This window comes from Patella vulgata, chromosome 3, assembly GCF_932274485.2.
Source record: "Patella vulgata chromosome 3, xgPatVulg1.2, whole genome shotgun sequence".
Taxonomy (NCBI): Eukaryota; Metazoa; Mollusca; class Gastropoda; family Patellidae; genus Patella; species Patella vulgata.
In genome coordinates, this window is record NC_065881.2 from 72,283,704 (window position 1) to 72,298,177 (window position 14,474).

At 36.8% G+C, this 14,474-nt stretch overlaps 1 protein-coding gene across 7 annotated transcripts in view; it reads left to right on the forward strand.

Moving 5' to 3' along the window:
- LOC126814729 (matrix metallopeptidase-21) overlaps positions 1-14,474 on the forward strand; it is a 112,902-nt gene that overhangs the window by 68,611 nt on the left and 29,817 nt on the right. The window contains exon 1 of one of the 7 annotated variants that reach the window (XM_050540091.2): positions 10,926-11,743. The exons of the other annotated variants lie outside the window; for them this stretch is intronic. The gene's annotated coding sequence lies outside the window, so the exon portion shown is untranslated. Of the gene's footprint in view, positions 1-10,925; positions 11,744-14,474 lie in introns of those variants that run through there. 7 annotated transcript variants of the gene reach the window in all.

Consider the following 14,474-nt stretch of genomic DNA (forward strand, 5'->3'; position numbering starts at 1 on the left):
TATTGGACGCCAGGTTGTCCTCCCACGCTAAACTTCTAACCTTACATAAAACGTGGCACGTTTCGCCAGACCTTTGCTTCGTGTTGGTGTTGGCGATTGTTGATAATCTAGAGATTTATCAATGAGTATTTTATAGGCGAGTGGATTGTGTAATAGTAAGATGGGTGATCTTCGTGCTTTATATTCCAAATGGGTATGTCAATCTTTGATAATAGAGTTGTACAATTTTCGTACGACCCAGAGAGTCACACTGTACGCTCACGTAACTGACAGTTTTGGGTTAACGTTGGTGCTTGTAATTAGCGCTGCTTGGGTGCATTGTCACGATGTTTTGTATATTGCAAGGGTGCAACTGCTCTGTTGTTTTTTACACTACATTTGTGCATTGTATGTTGTTTTATATGCAAACCACCATGTTCCGTTACGTTGTTTTGTATATTATATTGTGCATTGTTATCATGTTTTATATATTGTCCGTTAACGAATGATTTGTATATTACTGTCATGCATTTTATGTAGTCTAGTATATAACTTTTGTTTTTGCGGCAAAGTTTCCCTTTATTGCCTGTTCAACGATGTTTTAACTTGAATTATGTTCTGCTCGCACTTTAGCCCCAATAAGCTTAAAAAGCGTTCACCTAAGAATATCATAATAAACATGAAAGGTAATACGCGATTTCAATGCCATGTCATAGTTAATGAAGCATTCGTCAGCATCTACAAATAATCTTTGATAAATTCAACGGTACCATTACATGTATGGCTATCAAATGCAAGGTTGTGTGAAGCACTCGCTTCATTGTTATCATTTATAAATATCAAGCAGCATGCCATTGTGTTTCAGCCCAACAGGTTTACCGAGGACAAGAACTGTCTGACCTTTCAAAGTATAGAAGGCCGCACAAGTCCACTAGTACTGGAACTTTCTCTGATACAAGTCTTCTGTCTCAGACTTGTTTATTGATCAATGTATGTTTCAAATAATTCAAAACACAAGCGCATAATATGTTGTAAAGACTGTTGATGTGAACCTTTCGGGTCAGTGATTGGTCGCAGCATCCGAACACACGTGTAATAATCATAAACGTTCTGGACAAAGGAAGGTACACATTCGCAACACGAGGACACCAAATGTATTACTAACTAACTCCAGATATTTCAGTCAAGATCTTTATTATGGACTGCCTAACACCCTATACTCCTTATTTCACTATTTATTGGTGTTGATATAATATCTTGGTCAAAATGGTAAGATGGTTAAGGCGTTTGGTTCATGAAGCTATTTATTTAGATTTTGATTTTGACCAGTGGTACTAGTTCTCTTTTGATCAAGAATTGAACACAGACTAGGAAATTTCATAACTATCATTTGGTTCAACCATATTTTCATAGTTCGCTTGCGTGAACGGGTCTTTATCAGCGAAGTTGGGGAACCCTACCCTGGAACCTGGAGCAAACGCACGAGGTTGGACAGGCTACTTTGCACCTTCTCAGTGACTTTGTACCTTCTCAGTGACAAGTGTGGGATCGAAACCACTCCATTTGACACGGTGACAAATTGTATGATCTAAAGCGCACGCATAAGAACGCTTGACCCAAACCCTCTCATAATTACGAGAAGGTTGGATACCGTCATGACGGTATAGTTTATGATGATGTTACATGGGTATTAGAATGTTAACTAGTACAAAATATTGTGATAAAAAGCGCACTTTTAGTCTGTACGTACTAACACCATGACCGTTAGGGTCATATATTTGTGGAGAAAAAACTTTAACCTGAATTTAAAGATCCTTTCACTGGTATTACATTTTTATAGGCCCAAAGTGAAATAGATTCGTATAATATCGCCACACTCTGTCCGTCTGTTGTCCGCAATGGTTAAAGTTATCGTCTGATTACGGGCTTATGACGTGACGGCTTGCTAGTGATAATTATTAACCATAAAATAATTCGTCCCAATTAAACCGTGTTTTTGAATTGAATTATAATATATCAAGCCAGCAACCGAGTGAAATATATTGGTAATTCAATTATGTTATACGTTAGTTTTATATTCCTTACTTTCTTTCTTTTAATTTACCATTATCCTAATTCATGATCTGAAGAAAATTCAAAATAAAACAAAAAATCACTCAGTCAGAACGTGGATTTCAGTCTAATGTTGTCATTGACTGCGGTTTAATTGATGAATTGTTCATCTCCTTAGGAGAGAGATTTGGTTAGAATGCATGTCGTGTTTCGGTCTGGATTTCAGTTTTCACTCAGCACGAGACCTTCTTCAAAAGAAGCCGGTTGTGTACTATGTAGGTAGTTTTTACTGTCTGCAGTATGAATCACGGTGTGATGAACACTTGTGGAAGAAGATAAAACAGATTGCTGCAATATTCGTGTTTCTCTTGCCAACCTGTAATGAGTCAGACTACAAGAGCGCGAAAAAGAGTGAGAGAAGGAATACAAGAGAATGGAAAAATAATAATTGGCTTCAAGGTTGTAAGATAACCATGAAAAAATATAATTCCGGTTTCCTCAATATTAATGTTATATTAAACTTTAAAAATATTTAAAAATTTTGAAAAAAAAATAAAGGATGGTAAAGCTAAATTGAAATCAATTTCCGCATCATGCAGCACAGTATAGCTATAAAATATCTTTCTTTTGAGTTTATTAAAATTCAAGTTTTTGGTGATAGTGGCGAAAGCTAATAAACTTTATTATATATGCTCGCTTGTAAGAAAAAAACCCAAAGAATATACGCCTAATTGGTTATTTAGGTTTATGAGTTCCTTTTTAAAATATACTGATAAGATGAGGATTGTCAGATGATGATGGGAATTTAAATCAGAGCAGGGTCATCTCGATTTCACTATTTTCAATTCGATGTTTTATTTCAACTACATTTTTAATCTACAGGATATGATTTAGCAAAGCGTTCTGAATGTAATGGATATGATTTAGCAGAAAGTTTTTGTATTATGTAAACATCGTAAATGCAACTTTACGAACCGCTGTAAATACCACTTTGCAGCCCATCGTTAATAGCACTCTACGATCTCGTTAATAGCACTTTCCAACGTCGCTAATACCACTTTACGAACTATCTTTATAAAGCAACCTTGATGGCACTTTGTGAACCGCCAAAAATATCGCTTTTCAAACCATTGTTAATACCACTTTACGATCCTTGGTTACTACCACTTAACAAACCATCGTTAATATCACTTACAAACTAAGTTCGTCAATACCACTCTACAAACCATCGTTAATACCAATTTACAAACCGTCGTTAATAACATTTTACAAACCATCGTTAACATCACTTCACAAACCGCTATTGATAACATTTTACTAACCATGATTATTACCGGTTTACAAACCGTCGGTAATGCCACTTTACACAAACCACGGTTGATATCACTGTACGTACAATACCTCTCTACGAACGCCATTAAAACCATTTTACAATCTATCTTTATCAAGCACCCATACCACTTTGCAAACTAACGTCAATACAACTTTACGAAGCGTCGTAAACGCGGCCTTGAATCTTGAATACCACTTTTCGAATTGTCGTTAATATCATTTTACAAGCCATAGAAAAGTCAGTCGATTGTAAATTATACGTCATAAGATTATTTTCTTCAGCAACAGGTATTTATGGTTGCTTTGGGTCATTATGAAGGTTTCATACTTGGGGAAGTTTACAGATTGCGAAAAGGCGAATCTCAAGCTAATCTACTGTTGAACTATTGTATACGTAAACCGCAAATTACGAAATTGAATAAAACAAGAGCTATGATTGTTATGTTTGTGGTTGAGAGTAATTAATGCATTTCATTTATTTAACCGAACTCGTTTTCTGTGCTTGTTATCCATAGAATATATTTGAACAACACAAAGGTAAATAGACCATATAATGAATGACAGGACAAGGAATTCGTCAACTATTTTTTTTCCGAAATGTGCTTGTTAATTGAGTTAAAGCAATTAGAACACACAACATTTTTTAGTACTTTACTATTCTTCTCAAATATTCTTCACAAGACTTCTGATTCAGCGTCTGCTACCAATAAATTGCGTACTAGCAGCAGTCAAATCTCGTTAACTAGGGCATGCATTAAATTTTATGCAATATATTGTGTTAAATGGGGCGGCTAGCACTCATACGCTTTCCAAAAATCGCGCCAATATGTGTTTTTATGTAATTAATAACGTTTTGTACCAGTACAATTTTAAAATAGGCAATATACCAGAACTTGCGGTTTTAAAAAATGTGTCAATATTTTTTCTTATGCAAGTAAACAGTTTTTGTACCTGTAAATTGAATGAAAGCAGACGTATGAATCACGCATCTTGTGAAGATTCTAACTTAATTTATGAAATGATCGTTCATAACGCCCATATTTCTTTTCCAAAATAAATTTGGTACTTAACATGTGGTGGTATTGAAATTCGGTGAAAAGGACACGTGTTTATCTAAATATTGAATATTTTCACAGATTGATTGGATGGATATATGTGCATTATATAATTTGTGCATGTACCTGATAATAGATTATATGTAATAGGGAATTGATAGCAATAGTAGATGGGGTTTAACGTCCACTCGACACAAACTAGGTCATTTCGGGACTAACATATGGTTAAATTTTTTATTTCAATAATTCGCTTGCGCGTAGGGGTCTTTAGCTGTGGGGAGGGGGGGGGGGCAAATATGGAAGAGAGTACGTGTATATACTAATAGATTGTATAATATACAATGTATGTACTAGCATGTTATATAACAGAGCCATTTGGCAGGCGTAAATTCCTGATCCGTATTCGTATCGATTTTGCGTGTGACGTCATCAATGTGTGTGTATTGCTCATACGTGACACGGCACACGGATACGTCACCACGTATCGAACAGCTTTCATACGGAACTTTTCCGTATAACACCATCGTCTTTTTACCGTATTTTTTGCTACTTTTAAACGCTGAAATGTTGTGCCGTGACGTTTTTATGAATCTAAGTGTATCCTAGATAGGTGTATATTTGATGTGATTTTAACCATGATAAAGACTGGAATTTTGTCATTACTTTTGATGAGTTTTTCGCGGAATTTTCATATTTTTCTTGCAAATCTGTAAAAGGGGTATATACTTTCTGAAATAATACATTAGTGAAACCCAAAATTTTAAATAAGATTCGTCACTATTTGTTTTCTAAATTTTAAAAAGCTCAGCAACTGTCAAGCGCCTCCCTTCTCCCTTCAGAAATTTCTAGGCTAGGTACTTACCTAGTACTGATGTTGATCTTGGTAGATATAACTGCCGTCATGCTGTAATAGAACTAAACTCAGCTGAGCTACCCATACGTACGCGGCACGAAAATCTGCCAAAACTCTAAAACTACAATAACCCAACGTATCACGTGACGATACGGATAGGCGATACGGATGGGGAAAATTCCACTTGCCAAAAGTCTCTAACAGCGTACGTGGGCATACTAATGGATTATACAAGAGATAGAGAGATAGGTAATTTCGGGACTAACACATGGTTCAATTTTATTTCAATCATTCGCTTGCTCGTAGGGGTCTTTAGCAGTGGGAGAAAACCGGAGGACCCGGAGAAAACCCACGAGGTTGGACAGGCGACCCTACTCCTTGTCACGTACAACCGGGGAATCGAAACCCCGCCAGTTGACTCAATGACAGACCGTATGATACAGCGCGCGCGTGCTAACCATTCGGCCATCCCCTCCCCTGGATGACCTGGCGCCTGGTACGTTCGGGCATTTTTATGCGCGAACTCTTAGTTTTCTTTTTACTGACATGCGCACAGGTACTATTTCTTTTTCTTTTAACAAGTACCCAAATCGGGGATTTCGTGCGGAGGTAGTTCGGAGGTAAACAGTCTGTGAAGTACAACACTTGCCACTGTACCTGTGTATCGCTAATTATAAACCGAATGTGTGAAGACAGTTCATACATATCACTCAAAAATTTTTCAGTACAAACTCAGTTGATTCACGCTCGATTTGCTACTAAACAAACCCATCGGTTTATTTTCTCAACAGTGTGACCCGAAGTGACCGCGGATTTATTGACCTTGTATGAACTTATCCATAGCTATATCCTTACACCGAGAGAAATTATCTAGTCTCGGTGAAAAGAACCATGGTCATCTGGTAGAAAATTACTTTTGTATTTTTTGGAACGGAAAACAGTGTTTTTAGAAGCAAACTAACCTGCCGCACATGAGGAAGTCATTATACTAATAATAAAAGGCGAGACCTCTTTTTGCGGCGCAGGCTTATCACTGAGTAGTAAACCGTCCACAAACAATAATATAGGAAGCCTAGTAGTGACGAGTGTAGTAAGTAGGCTATAGACTATAGGTTTGAGTCGAGATTACTCGCTTTCAGTTTACTCTGTTTTTGCGATAACCAATTATGTGAGAAATACCATACTGACATTCGGTTTTTAAAAGTTGTACGCCAACTAAATGCGTTTGTTAGATACTGACAGAGCAGCCCCGAGTCGAACAATCGCCGCCCGAGCTGTCTTCGGCAGCTAGTTTCACAATATCGTGCAATAGGTGTATTAATGTGATTTTTAGGTTTAACCCCGCAAACAATGCCAAAATAGTGTTTTCACTGCTTACAGAAAACTGAAATTTAAAAAAAAATTTTTTTATGAGGGTGACCCTCCCACACACTCCCTATCGAGCTGCCGCTCGGTCTGCGCAGCCTCATGCCTGGCACATACTGTCAACATTGTATATTTTTCCGTTTCCGCCCTTCTCCCCCACAATATATATTTCACGGCTACGTTGCGACGGTACCAGCATACCCAGTTGTTGACACCCATTACATCACTCCTGTCTAACAAATCATAAAGCTGTGGTGTTACGGTGGCGGCATAGTATTTCACCGTAACACCACAGCCACTCTAACCATTCATAATACATCTAACTATCCCTTTACAGCACTTCACTCCCTACACATTTCCCCTCGTCCTACTTTCCCAAACGTCAACAACACATCTCATACATCCAGTTCGCTGATTAACCCTTGTACCACGTCTACTGGATGACCTGGCGCCTGGTACGTTCGGGCATTTTTATGCGCGAACTCTTAGGGTTTTTTTTACTGGCATGCGCACAGGTACTATTTCTTTTTCTTTTAACAAGTACCCAAATCGGGGATTTCGTGCGGAGGTAGTTCGGAGGTAAACAGTCTGTGAAGTACAACACTTGCCACTGTACCTGTGTATCGCTAATTATAAACCGAATGTGTGAAGACAGTTCATACATATCACTCAAAAATTTTTCAGTACAAACTCAGTTGATTCACGCTCGATTTGCTACTAAACAAACCCATCGGTTTATTTTCTCAACAGTGTGACCCGCGGATTTATTGACCTTGTATGAACTTATCCATAGCTATATCCTTACACCGAGAGAAATTATCTAGTCTCGGTGAAAAGAACCATGGTCATCTGGTAGAAAATTACTTTTGTATTTTTTGGAACGGAAAACAGTGTTTTTAGAAGCAAACTAACCTGCCGCACACGAGGAAGTCATTATACTAATAATAAAAGGCGTGACCTCTTTTTGCGGCGCAGGCTTATCACTGAGTAGTAAACCGTCCACAAACAAGAGTCGAGATTACTCGCTTTCAGTTGACTCTGTTTTTGCGATAACCAATTATGTGAGAAATATCATACTGACATTCGGTTTTTAAAAGTTGTACGCGAACTAAATGCGTTTGTTAGATACTGACAGAGCAGCCCCGAGTCGAACAATCGCCGCCCGAGCTGTCTTCGTCAGCTAGTTTCACAATATCGTGCAATAGGTGTATTAATGTGATTTTTAGGTTTAACCCCGCAAACAATGCCAAAATAGTGTTTTCACTGCTTACAGAAAACTAAAATTTAAAAAAAATTTTTTTTATGAGGGTGACCCTCCCACACACTCCCTATCGAGCTGCCGCTCGGTCTGCGCAGCCTCATGCCTGGCACATACTGTCAACATTGTATATTTTTCCGTTTTCGCCCTTCCCCCCACAATATATATTTCACGGTATACCAGCATACCCAGTTGTTGACACCCATTACATCACTCCTGTCTAACAAATCATAAAGCTGTGGTGTTACGGTGGCGGCATAGTATTTCACCGTAACACCACAGCCACTCTAACCATTAATAATACATCTAACTATCCCTTTACAGCACTTCACTCCCTACACATTTCCCCTCGTCCTACTTTCCCAAACGTCAACAACACATCTCATACATCCAGTTCGCTGATGAACCCTTGTACCACGTCTACTGGATTATACAATATAGAGAAGAGTACATGTACATATCAATAGATTATATACTACATGATTATATACTATAAAAGAGAATACATTTACGTAATAATATATTACAAAATAAAGTACATGTTTGTACTAACATACTATAACATAGCAGTGGTATATCTTATTACAGTTTACACATTAGCCACCCGTATGGGTACTAATGGGATGTGTTTCGTTTTCTGGATTAGGAGAGAGAGAGAAATGGGGTTTAACGTCCACTCGACACAAACTAGGTCATTTCGGGACTAACATATGGTTTTATTTTAATTATATAATTCGCTTGCGCGTAGGGGTCTTTAGCAGTGGGAGGAAACCGGAGGACCCGGAGAAAACCCACGAGGTTGAACAGGCGACCCTACTCCTTGTCACGTACAACCGGAGAATCGAAACCACGCCAGTCGACTCAATGACAGACATTATGATACCAGGGCTGCCGACAACCAGTATCGCAGCGCAATTTGCGATACATATTTTGTCCGTTGCTAATCAAAAATTAAAATCTAACGTTTTTGATTCGCAGTAACTGCGAATCATTAATATGCCTGTCATTTTGGATATTGACACAAGGATAATCCACTTTCAACGTGTATAAAATGCCGAATAAAATTTTATAAACAAAACTGAATTCTCCGTGTGACATTTTCTTCTCGAACTACCCAGACACAATTCATTATACTACATGTATATAATAAAGGGACATAACTCTATGAATAGCGACTATTAAACCGGAAATAGGGAATCAAGTAGTACCACTCACGTTGCGGGACATGTCAATTTCAAGTAATTATATCAGAAAACATTTTGAAAGAAATAAATCCAGTGTATGCCCGCGTATTGTAAATAAAATTTATAAAAATAAATACATCTTAACGTATTGTAACATGATAAATCAAAGTAAGAATTCCCGTAAAATATTATTGTTCATATCGCGTGTGTCTAGACTAGTTAATAATAATAAAGGTGCGCGCGATTGAACCAAAATAGTAATACACGATAAAAAGCTGACGAAATTGTTTTCTAAAGAAGATTTCTAACGTAACAAAGAAATAACAATTAAAATGAGTAGGGCTTCGGAAGTCACTGCCAAGATTTGGCTTCAGACATTCACATTCACAAACTGTCACAACTACATGTGGCAGTGCTAAAAAAAATCTAAGAATGAAATCTAATCATCATATTTGTTATGAATTAAAGTAATTTCTTGTTATTTAGGTGTTTTATGTTGAAACTGAAAAACTGCTAATCAATTTTTAAATTTGCTAATCAAATTTGGCGAAATTGGACTTTTTGATTAGCAGTGCTGTGAAAAATTACCTACAGCCCTGTATGATACAGCGCGCGCACGCTAACCATTCAGTCATCCACCCCCCCCCCCTTCTGGATTAGGCCTAGTAGACGTTAAGTTTACCACCAAGAAGCTTCGATATGATATAATGAACCTATAATGTTTAAATACTGTTTATTTGTAGACAAACACCACGTTTAACTCATGTTTCTGCTGTTTAATATTCTGGCGATACAAGCTTTTGTGAATTAAAGCTTGATGTAATGAGTATTTACATCGTATGGGTGAATTTAAGTTTTAAACTGTGACTTCAGTTCCGTATTTTTGTTCCCGTTGGCCTTTTGAAATATTAAAGTGTAATGGGTGCGAGGCCACTCAAAATAAGTATTACGTCATATGGTCATAATACAAAAGAGCTTTCTTAGAAAAAATAAGACAGAATAACACTAGTATCAAAAAGACACTTACTCATACAGCCCAAAACATGACGAAGTGTGAGGGAGTATCGCTGGTAGCACTTCGTTTGATTTCAGGAAACCGCTTTTCATTTGATTTCAAGAGCTCAGCTGTTTATAGTGTACACCGGCCTGGTTGAACATCTCGAATTAAGTAATTACATAATGTAAATGTTTAACTCGACATGTAGATCTTGAAATTGGTCTTTTATCTTTAATATATTCTGTATGTTTACATAATTTGCTCGTGACATTAAAGCTGATTCACGTGTGTCAGCAGAACACTTGTTGCTATTTTTGCATTCGTTTCGTATTTTCAAACATTTGGTGTTTATATTTGGAAAGCCGTTCCCAACTCCAAACGAACTAGGTGATTTCAATATGTTATCATATGCTAAATATACAGTTATATCCGGCGAGATTATTTTATATATATCTGATATAATAATTAACGTGCAATAGCCACGGCTCATTTGGCGCCATATAAGCACGATTCCGCGATACATACCACCTTGATGTGTTGAAAATATTGGGGCATTCTTCAATCCAGAAGGTAACACAGTTATAGTATATAGGCGTGTCTAAATTTGTTCTACGTAATATATTCTTTCCCTTTGACCGATGTCATTGTTCTAGTTCAAGCACCAGTACATTGCTGTACGTAAATGATAAAAAGTTTAAACGCAGCGCTAAACCTTTGCTATCCGGAAAAGTTGCCAACAAGCGGTTGGGTAAAAGAGGGCAGTCTTACAGTTAGGTCTTGTATTATCTATGACAAGTGATTCTTCTGGGAACTTACAATATAGATTTGAGAGAATGTCTTTGAAGTTTGAGTGAACAATTTGTCAGACCACAGAGAGACGTGTAGACAAATCACCGGGATATAGACGCGAGGCTGATAATGTAAGAAGTAACCCCCGCTGGCATAAAGCCGCTGTAGTAATTGGTTACATACTCTGAAACCTGGTTGTACACACTACAGCTTGGATCCGGAAACTACAGACGCTTCAGTCGTGAGTGTGTAAGGTGGTTCTTATCACTCTTAAATACACAACAATAATACTATCCACGAGTAGCATACAAAAGACATAAAAACCAACACCAAACAGAAACCCGTGCTACATTGTAATTTATTCAACGCGTTGCTTCAGCCTCTACCACCCAGTCTTGGTGTTCCAATCAAGTTTATTCCACTATTCAGTGCTATACAGGGGTGTACGATAAGGGTTCGCGGCTAAAGCAATTGGAACCTTTATAGATCATGTTTCTGGGAAAACAATAGAAAGAGGAAGTAGCCAGTTCGTCTAGTCTTAACTTGGATTTTTAAAGAAATGTTCCATTCGATAGAAGTCTGATTGTTGAATACTCGTGTTAAGTTTGTAAGATTACCCCGAGGGAAAGAGATAGGATATTTATTGTTCGTTTCGTATATATTGTCTTTTCTACGTTAAAACAACCACGTGTTCTGTATGGATGAACCTTAGAGAGTACATGCGTGATAGTTTTAACGTGGCTGAAAACATGTGTAGGACACAGACTAAAACAGGAACACGTTAAGGATAACCGTTAAACACAACCAAGGGATATTGGTAATGTGTGTATATCATTTCAATTCATAACAAATAACGGATTTTTATTTGTAATTAATTAGGTGAGTTCTATTCTTGTGACGTCTCTTAATAGTCTTTTCTCTTGAGAACCTCTATAATTAAATGTCATCTGTTATTTATTTGGAGGGTGTACGCCAATAGCTCTGATTAATATTATATTAATGTTTTATATTAATTTTTACTGATATTAACGTTTTTATCTGTTAGATATTGGGTTTATCTTCTTGTTTTAATTTCTTATGCTTAATTGTGATTTGGTATTCATTTGGATGGTGTACACCAATAGCTCTGATTAATGTTAAAAACTAATATGTTTTATATTAATTTATACTGACATTAATGGGTTTATTAATGTTAGATATTAGGTTTAGCTTTTTATTTTAATTTCTTATGCTTATCTGATATTTTTATTGTCGATCGTCGGTGTACCTGAATTTCGTAGAGGGGGTAGGGGGCGCTTTAGATCATCAAATAAAGTGGTTGCGATCCAATGCGTGTACAGTACAAGGAGTTGGGTCGCCATACTAAACTTGTGGAATTTCCCCGGGTCCCCTGATGTCTCCCAAATCCCCCATATGTGTAAGCGAGGTATTGACATAAAATTGTATCATAGTTAGTCCCAAATACCACCTACTGAGTGGACGTTGAGTTCTTCGAAGTGTCTTCCTTGGGTTCCATTTTTCGTTGTCGAATTTCGATGCAATACTCGAGTTTTTTTTTCTTTTATTGGGCACTAGTGAATGATGTCTCTTAATTGGATTGTATTGACAATTAGATGATTGTTTTCTTGACATAATTATTAGACTGAAAAAGTGTTTCTAAAAATATCCACATTCTTATGTTTGGTGTCCATTTATTTTAAACATTCTCAATAAGTGATGGTGTCAAAATAAAATGTTAAAAATGAATGTACAATGTTAGTGATTTGAAAATCAACATTTTATTTTCATGCAAAGGCTTTGTATTGCTGAAAAAATGTGAAACCGCCCACACTGTCGAGTCGTTGAGTAGGGCGCGACAACAAAATATAGTTATTTCATTTTGTAAAAATGTCACAACGCAACAGGTAGTTGTATTCAAACTAGGTTTCTAGATCCGGTAGCGACCGTTCACAGAAACAGTTTCAGGAACATTCTATGACCATGTGGCAAACAAGAATGAAAATTCAGATCGAGACCAAAAATTGTAGATTTCAAGTGAAAACACCTGGTCCCTCCCACAACCCTACTACATATCCGACATGCTAACAATTATTTCCGCGGTCAAAGGTTATATATCACGCTGTCGTGTCCTTGTGCGAAGTTGATAATAACAGCGTGTTTTGTTGAAACACAGTATATTTGAAGAATGCGGTGCAGGACCTGCTCTTGCATGACATATGGACTGCAAGAACATGTGTTTTCAATATTGTACTAATGCTATTTCGCAATTTATAATTTTCTCACAAACTATGTATGTCTTTCGGAATGGCTATGTATAGCCCCAAACGCTTTGAGTATTCCGTCATTGCAATATCTGGGCAGTGACTGGCTTGGGTATATTAAGAAAAGATTAAATCGTGTTATGTGAAGGTATTACATATATACTAATATTATTTCACAATTTCCCATTTTCTCATAAACTGTGTTGCTACTTTTTGTTTTATTTAAGAAGTGATCTTAAATGAGCTAAACCTATAACTCAATAATATCCATAAAACTCGAAATTAAAAATCCGAATTAGAATTCAATATTGGTTTATTTTCTTTCATATTAGTGTTTTTAACTTACCGTGAAAATACTGGATCCTAATATCCAATTTTTAAGAGACAATGGACATTTTAAAATCAGTATTATACTAGCCGTGTACTCTATTGACATAATATTTGTAGCACCATTGGTAATGAACAATGATTAACATATCCCAGAAGACAATGCGAAAGTAATTAAAAATGGCTGACTCATAAACGGCAAAATAATTTTTAAAAAAAAAACCAACCCGAAAAAACAACGAAGAATGCACTAAGCTGGTGCAAACGACTGTTGTTCAAGTTGAAGTGATCGCGTATTTAACCGAACAGAATATTACATTAACAATTTAAGAAGTGGTTGCCATGCAAGATACGCCCAGATTTTGCAAGAGATGGACAGAGAATAAGCTAAAAAGGTGTTTTTTTAATGAAAATCTGCGGCCATAATCAAGGATGTTACGGTCCGACATGCGGCAAGATCAAAAGGAACCAAGATATAAACATATATATGGTCTTCAAGCTACAACGTGATTTTTCGTAAAATCATGTGCCATAGTTCATAAAGTTACGGTCAGATTGCGCGAATATTAACGTACGAGGAGCCCAGTTTCGGTTTGATTTTCACGAAATTCAAACTCAACCGTCATTAGGGTGAAACGGTGATATATTTGAAAGGTTTCTAAAGTCGGAAAAAAAGTGATATCTAGTTGCTCCAGAAGCTAAAAATGCGATTTTTCGTACGATCAGTGGCTATAATCCAGAAAGTTACGGTCCGATATTCGCGAATTTCTAAAGGAACCGAGATCTTTGGGATATACATATACATATTAAGTTTCATCAAAATCAACAAGTTTTAATTAAAGGTCGTATAACTATTCTTTGGAACCTTGAATTAGAGAAAAAAACGGGCCTAAATTGTCAAAGGAAACACGAGATAAAATCAACAAGTTTTAATCAAAAGGCGTATAACCCTATTCTTTGGAACCTTAAATTAGTCAAAAACGATTCTAAAAGTACACATCGATGTAATATGAGATTATTTA